Genomic DNA, 12,451 nt, shown 5'->3' with positions numbered 1-12,451 from the left:
CATTGGGCATGGTGGCGCATGCCTGTGGAGGCCGAGACAGGAGGATCCCAGGTTCGAGGCCAGCCTCAGGGAGTAGGGAGACTCTCATCAACCTAGTGAGGCCCTGTTTCAAAAATAAAAATAAGCCGGGCGCGGTGGGCACGCTTGTCATCCCCGCGCTTGGGAGGCTGAGACAGGAGGATGGCGCGGGTTCGAAGCCAGTCTCACTGGCTTAGGAGACCCTGTTTCCAAATAAAAATATAAAAATAGGGCTGGGAGTGTAGCCCGGAGGTAGAAGGGTTTCCAGGTATCCAAGTACCACCAAATAAATCCATAAATACATAAATAAAAGCCAGGCGTGGTGGCGCACGCTTGTCATCCCCGCGCTTGGGAGGCTGAGACAGGAGGACCGCGCAGATTCGAAGCCAGCCTCGGCTACTTAGTGAGGCTCTCGGCAACTTAGCGAGACCCTGTTCCCAAATAAAATACAAAATAGGTCTGGGAGGATAGCCCAGAGGTAGAAAGCCTCTGGGTTCCATCCCCAGCACCACACACACACACACACACACACACACACACACACGCACACACGCACACATGCCTGTGTTCTGAGAGGAAACCATTCATTTTCTTTCGAAATAAGGGACCTATTTTTATAAAAATGTCTGACTCATTTTTTTTTTTTAATCAGTGTAAAAGAAAGAGGGCTGCGTAACGGACGCTTTACAACCAAATAAAGATGTCACCGGGACGCTAGGCTTTCTAATCCCGTTTATGTGACTCGAGCCATATCTACCCGGCGCGGCTGAGCAGCGATGACTCATCTTGGAGCTCGGGGGCGGGGGATATTTTGTGGGTGACTTTCTCGAGCTTTCTGGAAGGCATGAGCGCAGCTCACCTCCCCCCAGCTCGCTGACCCCGGTCACCCCGAGTCCCTGCTCGCCTGCGCCCCTGGGCCCCTCGGGAGGAACCCCGGCCCCCCCAGGCCTGGGTTCTCGGTGCCCTTGGCCACGGTTGTCCACTTGCGGGGCTGGGCAGGGAAAGGCGCTCGTGCTCCTCCCCCAGCTCCACGCCGTGGTACCGACGTGATGGTACCACGATGGTACCACGATGGGTACCGTGGTCCCCAGCTCCACGCCATCGGCACCGACGTGATGGAGGCCTGGCTGCTGGTGCCGTCTGCGGGCCGCGAGTCTGTGAAATGGGGGCGCTCCGGGCGGCAGAGAGGATTCCTGTGACTTTCCTGGTAAAGGGCTGGGCTCAGCGCCCGGCCACTTGGCCAGCGCCCCATAACTCTCAGCTCTTACTTTTTGAGGCCGATTTGGAGAGATTTAGGCGGACCCCCCGGAAGCCTCTGGAATCTGAAGCTTTGGCGAATAGAAACTCTCAGCTCCACAGCTGTGTCCGGATGCTCGTTTACGACCTTTTAGCGCTTCTTTCTTTCGCGTGTGGCACTGGGGATGCTACGCGCCCAGCCCTATTTTCTTTTTTTTTTTTTATTCTTTATTTTGAAACAGGGTCTCATGAAGTCGCAGAGGGCCTCACTAAGTTGCTGCGGCTGGCTTTGAACCTGGGACCCTCCTCTCTTAGCCTCCAAGTGCTGGGATTACAGGAATGCACACCCCACCCAGCTAAGCCCTTTGTATTTTTCTATTCTTTTTTTTTTTTTAAATTGCAGAACTAGGGATGGAACCTGGAGGCATTCTACCTCCAAGCTACACCCCCAACTTGATTTTTTTATTCTTTTTTTTTTGTGTGTGTGTGTGTGTGTGGTACTGGGGTTCCTGGAAGCCCTTCTACCTCCGGGCTCCACTCCCAGACCTATTTTTACATTTTTATTTGGAAACAGGGTCTCCTAAGCCAGCGCGCGCGGCTGGCTTCGAACCCGCGCGATCCTCCTGTCTCCGCCTCCCCAGCGCGGGGATGACAAGTGTGCCCACCGCGCCCGGCTTTATTCTTACTTTGAAATAGGTTCTCACTAAGTTGCAGAGGGCCTCACTAAGTAGCCGAGGCTGGCCGCAAACCCAGATCCTCCTGTCTCAGCCTCCCAAGTACTGGGATTACAAGCATGTGCTACCATGCCCAGTTTTTGTAGGTTTCATTTTGAAACAGTGTGTCACTAAGTTGCTGAGGCTAGCCTCCAACCCATGTCCTCCTGTCTCAGCCTCCAACATACCGGGATTCCGGGTACGCACCATCACACCGGGGCCCCTTTCATCGTAATTACTCTTGAATGTGTATTCTCCACAGGAGAGCAGAACTCCTGCGTCGACCTCCTTTCAGTGTCTTGCCAATTCTGGGCAGAGTAGGGTGTCCAGAAAGAGATACCCGAGAGCCGCTTGTTGAACGACTTAGACTGACTCACTGACCAACGCGGATCAATAGACCGACATACGGAGCCACAGATCAAAGCGCAATAAATGAAAGGCCAACTCTGAATTTCAATCAATGAACGAATGACCTAAGCCGTTCAAACCGGTCCCTACTTCAACTGGATTATTTCAAAGTCCTTGGAAGTCGAGTCAAAAGGTGGTAACGGGGCGTCAGGTTGGCAGGGAATTGGGGCTCCTTTGGGGGAACACACACTGGGTTTTATTTATTTTTATTATTATTATTATTATTATTATTATTATTATTATTATTTATTTTTGGTGGTACTGGGGTTCCTGGAAGCCCTTCTACCTCTGGGCCACACTCCCAGACCTATTTTTTAGTTTTGGAAACAGGGTCTCTCGAGCCAGCGCGATCCTCCTGTCTCCGCCTCCCAAGCGCGGGATCACCAGTGCCCGGCACCTCACTGTGTTTTAATAGCTTCTGGAGCAGGGTCCTTTTTGCCCGTTCCCACCTGTCTGAAGCCGGGCCTGTTTGACAGCTCCTGGCCTGGGGCGGCTATTTGTGACGGGTGACATCACGGCCGAGCCATGTGTCTCGGGCTGTGACAGCTGGGGACGTGGTGGGGAGGCCCGGAGCACTGACTCCCTGGTTTTTTGATAACTAGGAATCTTTCCTGAAACACCCACCCACAACTTTCTGCTCGCTGACCTCATCTGGTCTTTCCAGAACGGCTTCTGCGTGGGACAGCCCGGCTGGGCCTCGTCAGGGGGACCTGGCGTTTCTAGACCTCTCTCAGCAGCAGACACCTGGAACTCAGCCCGGGGCTGTCTGGCCTCTCCGCCCCCCGCAGAGGCCTCTGAGGATCAGTGCAGTCGGTTTTTCCTTGAAGATCAGTCCTGTTTGCAAACCCCTTTGAACAAATGTACTCAAAAAGGCCAGTGGTCAGCCGGTGTGATGGTGCACATCCCAGAGCTTGGGAGGCTGAGACAGGAGGATCGCAGGTTCAAGGCTAGCCTCGGCTACTTAGTGAGGCCCTCAGCAACTTAGTTAGACCCTGTCTCCAAATAAAAAATAAAATAGGGGTGTAGCTAGGAGGCAGAATGCCCCTGGGTTCAGTCCCCAGCATCATACACACACACACACACACACAGGCCACCGATTGGTATGTCTGTTCCCTTGTTCACCCTAAAGAATTTGTGATGGTGCTGGGCGTGGTGGTGCACGCTTGTAACCCCAGCACTTGGGAGGCGGAGACAGGAGGATCGCGCAGGTTCGAAGCCAGCCTCAGCTACTTAGTGAGGCTCTCAGCAACTTAGTGAGACCCTGCTTCCAAATAAAGTATAAAATAGGTCTGGGAATATAGCTCAGAGGTAGAAAAGCCCCTGGGTTCCACCCCCAGTGCCACAAAAAAAAAAAAAAACACACAAAAACAAAAACTAAAAAGACTAAAACATAGGTTTGGGGGTATAGCTCGGAGGTAGAATGCCCCTGGGTTCCATCCCCGGTACTGCAAAAAATTTAATAAATTTTTAAAAAAGCAAACAGCACCTGTCCAGCAATTTTTTTTTTTTTTTTTTTTTGGTAGTAGTATTAGGGACAAAACCAGAGGAATTCTACCTCTGAGCTACACCCCCAGCCTGAGTTTATTCTTTTATCGTGAAGCAGGGTCTAAGTTGCAGAGGGCCTCACGAAGGAGCTGAGGCTGGCCGTGAACCTGCGGTCCTCCTGCCTCAGCCTCCCAAGCACTGGGATGACAAGCGTGCGCCAGTTAGCAGGTAATAATGGCAGGGCGCCCAGCCGTCTCTACCTTACAGACAGACAGATTCTCGGTAGGTCGCCAGCTATGGGTTTGCCACACATCTGTCTGATTCTACAGGTGGCACCGAAACCCACCAAGACAGGTAGAAGAGCCAAAGGCCAACAAAGTAGAACGTGCCGCAGGACTAAGTTTAGGTGAAATACGGTAATGCGAGGCCAGAGGTTAAGAGGGAAAAGACCACTGCTAAACAAGGAATTATGGTTTCTTTCTTTTTGGTACTGGGCTCAAGCCACCCCCAACCGTGTTTTATTTTATTTTATTTTATTTTATTTTATTTTATTTTATTTTGCTGGGGATGAAACCCAGAGGCCTTCTACATCTGAGCTATACTCCCAGACCTATTTTATATTTTATTTGGAAACAGAGTCTAAGTTGCAGAGGGCCTCACTCAGCAGCTGAGGCTGGCTTCGAACCCGTGCGATCCTCCTGTCTCAGCCTCCCAAGCGCGGGGATGACAAGCGTGCGCCTTGGATTACAAACGTGCGCCACCACGCCCATCTTAAAAGTATATTTTTAAAAAATACAGTGTGATAGTGTTTCAGGCTCTGGCACCACGCCCCTCTTAAAAGTATATATATATTTTTTATTTAATTATTTATTTATTTTGGTGGTACTGGGGTTCCTGGAAGCCCTTCTACTTCCGGGCTACACTCCCAGACCTATTTTATACCTTTTTATTTTGGAAACAGGGTCTCTTACGCCAGCATGGCTGGCTTCGAACCTGCTTGATCCTCCTGTCTCCACCTCCCAAGCGTGGGGATTACGGGGATTACAAGCGTGTGCCACCACACGCTTTTTAAAAGTATATATTTTTTATTTTTTTATTTTATTTTATTTATTTATTTATTTATTTATTTATTTATTTATTTATTTTGGTGGTACTGGGGTTCCTGGAAGCCCTTCTACCTCCGGGCTACACTCCCAGACCTATTTTATATTTTTGAAACAGGGTCTCTTACGCCAGTGCGTCTGGCTTCGAACCTGCGTCTGGCTTCGAACCTGCGTCTGGCTTCGAACCTGCGCGATCCTCCTGTCTCCGCCTCCCAAGTGCGGGGATTACAAGCGTGCGCCACCACGCCCGGCCTAAAAGTATATATTTTTTAAATACAGTGTGATACAGTGTTTCAGGATCCAGCACCACACCCCTCTTAAAAGTATATTTTAAAAAAATACTGTGTGATACATTGTTTCAGGCCGGTAGAGGGAAGGCTCTGTACAGCGCGATGGGGCGGAGCTGGCTGGGAAGGCGTGAGCTCAGAGATGGCGCTGGGTACCAACCTCTCTGAGAGGGTTGATGGAGGCGGGATGGTCCCCTCTGACAGACATCAAGGATCCCATGAGACTGCTCCTGAAGGAACCAGGGACAACAGCAGTGGACCCCTGGGATCCGGAACCCTGGGGAGGTTCCCACAGGTAGCCATCCTGACTGGGAAGGGGGCTGATGGAGAGGCTGTTTCCAGGGGAACAGGGTTCAGGACCTAGGGATGTAGGCAGCTGGGGACCAGCAGAGCCCAGAGCTCAAGGGCCCAGGGGCGGCGCTGTCACCAACATCAGACAGCTGTGGCTCCCAGACCCGCCAAGCCCAACAAGAGGAAGCAAGAAAAAAACATGGTAGCTCCAATCTCACACCACCGTCCCCATGACTGAGCCCCAAGGGAGGAGGGACAGAAAGCCTGGGAGCCCCTGGAGGACGGGCAGGCATCTGGAGAGCGCAGGAGATTCTAGAATGATTCCCACAGGCTGGGAGTCCAGGCTGAGCCCTCGCCTGGAGCCAAGGAGAACCGGTGATTCCTGGGATCCCAACAGGCTGGGAGGCCCAGGGCTCATTGACTCAGTCCAGCCTCAGTTTCTAGCGTTTTCTTTATTGTTGTTTGATTTTTGTGATACTGGGGACATATCCTGAGGGCTTTCTACTCTACCCAGCCCAAGAGAGAGAGAGAGAGAGAGAGAGAGAGAGAGTAATTGGGGATGGAATCCAGGGGCATTCTACCTCCAAGTTACACCCCCAGCCCTATATTTTATTCTTTATTTTGAAACAGGGTCTCCCTGAGTTACAAGGGCCTCGCTAAGTAGCTGAGGCTGTCCACGAACCACGATCCTCCTGTCTCAGCCTCCCGAATGCTGGGATTACAAGCGTGCGCCACCACGCCTGGCATACCCCAGGCCTGTTTTATTTTATTTCTTTATTTGGAACAAGGGTCTCACTAAGTTGAGGAGGGCCTCACTAACTTGCTGAAGCTGACCTCAAATCTGCAATCCTCCTGCCTCAGTCTCCCAAGTACTAGGATTACAGGTATACACCGCCACTCCTGGCTCATATTTTATTATTTTGAAACAGTCTTGCTCAATTGCTGAGGTTGGCCTTGAACCTGCAATTCTCCTGTCTCAGCCTCCCAGTGGGGTTACAGGCATGCACCACTACACGTGACTCAATCTCACCTTGGTAAAGAAAAAGAATCAATAAACGCACCGCGGCCTGCGGCCATCCCAGGAACCAACTCCTAAGAGCACTAATGTCCACAGGAGACATCTGTCCCCTCCTTCCAGCAGTCTCGAATGGGGCTCGCTCCAATTCTGCAGCTGGAAACCCCAGATAGGCTTGTGCGTGCACACACACACACACACACACACACACACACACACACACACACGATGAGAGGACAGAGGCTGCCCAACCTACACACCTAGTTAAATCTAATGTGCAATACAGTTGATCTCTCCCATGACTTAAGAGCAAATACCCGAGGCTCCGTGGAGAATGCTCGGACCACACGGGCAGCACCACACACCCGCACACCAGAGACACCAAAGCTTTCAACCGAGATTAAGTCCTTGGAACAGATACGGCAGAGATTACGTCCTTGGAACAGATCCGACGATGGTGGTTGATAGCGACTTGGTGTGCTAAGCTGGGTACTCACCGAGCATAAATTCCGCCACTTAAAGCAACACTCTTAAGTCATATACACATTGCTGAAGGCTCCAGGGCACTCAACCCAATAAGCCCACTGTAAGCTAAAATATTATAAGTCAAAAGTACACCAAAGGTACATACCAAACGCCACAGGTGGGTACCAGGGTGCAGGAAGGCCAGGCTGCTCACCTGCATGGTGATCCCGAAGCTGCCAACCACCGCTCATCGCCGCACGCATCCCACACTGCGGACATTAAAGACCTCGGCGCTGTCTCTACTGAATATCTGTCACTTCAAATTCTCGTAAAGTCAGAAGACCCCGAGTTGAAGGGTCCTGGGTGGAGAACCTCCAGGACCGGATGCAAGTCAGGGCGGCCTGGTGGGGTCCTCACGCCCAAGCGTGAGGAGACTCGATGCCAGCTGTCAGCTGGGCACGAGGTCCCCACCGTGGCTCCGGGCAGAATTTCTTCTATTGCAAGTGAAGGATTCGCAAAGATGGCTGCTTCTAAGCTATGGGGCAGGGGAGGCTCGGCGTCCATCTTCCAGAGCTTCTGGTAAACATGCTCACCCGACCTGCGCGTGCAGGTTCCGGAAAACCCGCCCTCTGACCGACTGATTAGGGACCTTAATTGCACCTGCGACGGCCCTTGGCCTTTGCAGGAAGATTCGACGGAATCCTGGGGTGATCCCCAGCGCTTCCACTGTGGTCTGTTGGTTCAAGCAAGACCGATGGTACCCAGAGTCGTGGGGAGGGGCCCTCACAAGGGCGGAGCCCCTGGGGGTCATTCTAGAACCTGCCTAAAGAGCATTATCCCCACCCCAAAGTATGCCGTGTGTCTGTGTGTCTGTGTGTGTGTCTGTGTGTGTGTGTGTGTGTGTGTGTGTGTGTGTGTGTTGGGGGTCACTGGGGACCGAACCCAGAGGCATTTTACCTCCAAGCTATACCCCTTGCCTTATTTGTGTGTGTGTGTGTGTGTGTGTGTGTGTGTGTGTGTGGTACTGGGTGTGAAACCCAGGGGCTTTCTACCTCCAGGCTATACCCCCAGACCTGTTTTATATTTTATTTGGAAATAGGGTCTCACTAAGTTGCCGAGAGCCTCACTCAGTAGCTGAGGCTGGCTTCGAACCCGCGCGATCCTCCTGTCTCAGCCTCCCAAGCGCAGGGATTACAAGCGTGCGCCGCCACGCCCGACTTTTTAAATTTTTATTTTGAAACACTCTCGCTAGGTTGATGAGTCTCACGACTTGCCGGCTCAGCCTCCCAAGTACCCATTAGGAGTGCGCCACCATGCCTGGCTTATTATCCCCATTTTAGGGGACTCCAGAGAGTCGCGCTAAGATCCTGTGGCAGACCCCAAGCGACACACAGACTTTAGATCCAAGCCTCGGGCCCTCTCCTCTCCTCTCCGTTGTTGAGCCAAGGAAATCTCGGTCACATCACTCGGGAGGCACATCTCACGCGCGGGACACATTTCCCACCCGTGACCAGCAAATGATGATAAATGCCAGACACAGCTGATGGTCAGCGACGCTGATCCTAGCAGAAGCGAAATCAATGCTCAGGGCTCCTGTCAGGCCTGGCGACACATCCCTGGAACCCCAATACTCAGGAGGCTGAGACGGGAGGATCGCAGGTTCCAGGTCAGCCTCTAAGGCCCTGTTTCAAAATACAAAAATAGCCGGGCATGGTGGCGCACGCTTGTCATCCCCACGCTTGGGAGGCTGAGACAGGAGGATAGCGCGGGTTCAAAGCCAGCCTCAGCTACTGAGTGAGGCTCTCGGCAACTTAGTGAGACCCTGTTTCCAAATAAAATATAAAATGGGTCTGGGAGTATAGCCCAGAGGTAGAAAGCCTCTGGGTTCCACCTCCAGTACCACAAAAAATAAATAAATAAATAAATAAATAAATACAAAAATTAAAAAGGGCTGGGAGTATAGCTTAGAGGTAGAATGCCCGTGGGTTCAATCCTCAGTGCCCAGGACCAAATCAAAACAACAAAAAATAAAATAAAATAGGGCTGGGGTAGAGCTCAGAGGTAGAATTTCCTGGGTCCCATTCTAGGTACTCCCCTGCCCCCTCCAAAAAAAAAAGCCAGGCCCCAAGTCCCACCCCATGGTTTGGTTTATAAGTGGAAGCTTCTCCTGTCATCTCTCCCAGCCCCTGTCAATGACTGTCTGGCAGCCATTGCTTGGATCCGACAGTCGTGTTTTGTTTTGTGTGTGTGTGTGTGTGGTTTTTTTTTCTTTTTTTTTTTTTTTTTTTTTTTTTTTTTTGGTGGTACTGGGGTTCCTGGAAGCCCTTCTACCTCCGGGCTACACTCCCAGACCTATTTTTACATTTTTATTTGGAAACAGGGTCTCCTAAGCCAGCGCGCTCGGCTGGCTTCGAACCTGCACGATCCTCCTGTCTCCGCCTCCCAAGCGCGGGGATGACAAGCGTGCGCCATCACGCCCGGCTCGTGTTTTGTTTTAATCCAGATGATTTGGCATCATAGACAAAGCCTGTCTGAGTCTAGAAGCCCATCCAAACATCTGGAGAAAATTAGATAGTTATTCTTTTTCATTCTTTTTTTCTTTTTTGGTGGTACTGAGAATTGAACTCAAGGGTGTACTAATCTCTGAGCTACATGCCCAGCCTGATTTTATATTTATTTATTTATTCATTTATTCATTTTTACCATACGGGGATGGAATCCAGAGGCATCTACCTCTGAGCTACACCCGCTACACCCCCTGCCCTAGTTTTTATTCTTTATTTTGAAACAGGGTCTCACTGAGTTGCAGAGGGCCTCACTAAGTAGCTGAGGCTGGCCGCGAACCGCGATCCTCCGGTCTCAGCCTCCCGAATGCTGGGATTACAAGCGTGCGCCACCAGGCCCGGCTTCTTTTTCTTTTGAATCAAGGTCTCATTAAGTCGCAGAGGGCCTGATGAGGTTGTAGACACCAGCCATGAACCTGTAATCCTCCTGTCTCAGCCTTCCAAGTACTGGGATTACAAAAGTGTGTCACCATGCCTGGCTTAGATAGTTATTCGAAAACTTCCAGCCGGGCGTGGTGGAGCGTGTTTCTAATCCCAGCATTTGGGAGGCTGAGATAGGAGGACCACAGGTTCACGGCCAGCCTCAGCTACTTAGCGAGGCCCTCCTCAACTCAGTGAGACCCTGTTTCAAAATAAAGAATAATAGCCGGGCGTGGTGGGCACGCTTGTCATCCCCGCGCTTGGGAGGCGGAGACAGAAGGATCGCACTGGTTCGGAGCCAGCCTCGCTGGCTTAAGAGACCTTGTTTCCACATAAAGTTAAAAAATAGGTCTGAGAGTGTAGCCCAGAGGTAGAAGGGCTTCCAGGAACCCCAGTACCACCAAAAAATAAAATAAAATAAAGAATAACAAATAGGGCAGGAGGTATAGCTCAGAGTCAAATGCCCTGGGGTTCCATCCCCAGACCCCCCAAAAATAAATAAATAAGTAAATAAATAAAATAGGGCAGTAAACAGCACTGCAAAAATAAATAAACTGAGCTAAATACCGTGCACAGATAGAATGGTTGGAGCAAAAATGGCACTGGCTTTAATCAAAGCAGCTCGATTGCACAGAACAAAGACCATTTGAGTTGGGGCTGGAAAGGCGCTTGGGAATGACTTCACTGGGAGCGGACGCCTGGGCCTGCTCTGACGGGGAGCGGGCTTGCTCTGTCTCAGTCCTGGCCTCTGTTCCCATCCTCGGAGACAGAGGGCGTCTGGCCGGCCCCTGCTCCAGGTCTACTACCGACAGGGCTCCCACTCGGAGCCCTCTCTTCCAGGTGGGGCTTCTGTGGCCGCTGTTTATTTATGCAGTGATTTAACACGCAGCCCACTTTGGAAGTCTGGACTCACCTGACCGGGTACGCCTTTATATCACATGTCCGTGTGCATGCGTGCGTGTGTGTGTGCATTTGTGTGTGGTCCTGGGCATTGAGCCCAGAAGCAGTCTACCTCCATGCTGCACCCCCTGCTCGATATTATGTTTTTACTTGAATCCCTGGTCAAGAGTTGCGATTACTGAGCTGGGCATGATGGCGCCCGCCTGTAACCCTGGGAAGGCTGGGGCGAGAGGATCACAGGTTCAGGGCCGGCCTCAGCAATTTAGCAAGACCTTGTCTCAATGTAAAAAAATAAAACAGGGCTGAGGCTGTAGCTCAGAGAGGTTCCATCCCCAGTGTCTGTCTGTCTGTCTGTCTGTCTGTCTGTCTCTCTCTCTCTCTCTCTCTCTCTCTCTCTCGCACACACACACACACACACACACACACACACACACACACTCAAATGACCAAAGAAAATGATTGGCTAAGAACTGTTATGCCAGGCGTGGTGGCACACACTTGTAATCCCAGCATTTGGGAGGCTCAGACAGGAGGATCATGGTCTGCAGCCAGCCTCCATTACTACTAATGTGAGGCCTTTTGCAACTCAGTGAGACCCTATAAAAAAAAAATAGGGCTAGGGGTGTAGCTCGGAGGTAGAACGCCCCTGGGTTCCATCCTCAAAAAAAAGAACTAAATTGTTGGGTTGCAGCTTTAAAGAAGAAAATTCCTCCCATAAGACAGCGAGCCCCAGGGTGGGACCTGCAGCCCCCAGACCCCCACATCAGGCCCCAGTGAAATCCTCAGAGACCCCTCAACACCGGGCTTTATTGTGGCCCGCTGGAGCTCTGATTTCCGGCAGGCAGTGCTTCCAGCTCAGACTCCGCGCCTACTGCTTCAGGAGACAAGAGTTACATTCTCTAGGATGAAAAGGGCTTCTGTCCAGCAGGGAAAATGCCTCTGGGAGTCGGCGTCTGCAGAGCTGGCTGCACACAGAGGCGTGCGTTTACAGGTAAGTTCCATGCATGGCGAGGGAAGCTTGGCCAGTTCTGCCTTACCAGAGTAGTCATGTAGCGGGGTGCGGGGCGCACTGCTGTCATCCCAGTACTTGGGAGGCGGGGACAGGAAAATCACAGGCTCCTGGTCAGCCTCAGCAACTCAGCAAGGCTCTGTTGCCAAATAAAATAAGCGAAGAAGAAGAAGAAGAAGAAGAAGAAGAAGAAGGAGGAGGAGGAGGAGGAGGAGGAGGAGGAGGAGGAGGAGGAGGAGGAGGAGGAGGGAGGAGGGAGAAAGAAAGAAAGAAAGAAAAGAAAGAAAGAAAGAAAGAAAGAAAGAGAGAAAGAAAGAAAGAAAGAAAGAAAGGAAAAGAAAAAGAAGAAGGAAGATTTGGGGGTATAGCTCAAAAGCAGAATGGCCCTGAGTCCTGAGATCAATTCCCAGTACCAAAAAAAAGAGGAATTATGCCGGGCGTGGTGGCGCACGCTTGTCATCCCCGCGCTTGGGAGGCAGAGACAGGAGGGTCACGCAGGTTCGAAGCCAGCCGCGCGCGCTGGCTTAGGAGACCCTG

Source organism: Muscardinus avellanarius (genome assembly GCF_963383645.1).
Source record: "Muscardinus avellanarius genome assembly, chromosome: 22".
NCBI lineage: Eukaryota > Metazoa > Chordata > Mammalia > Rodentia > Gliridae > Muscardinus > Muscardinus avellanarius.
The sequence above is the reverse complement of the archived record's forward strand: the minus strand, read 5'-3'. Positions refer to the sequence as shown.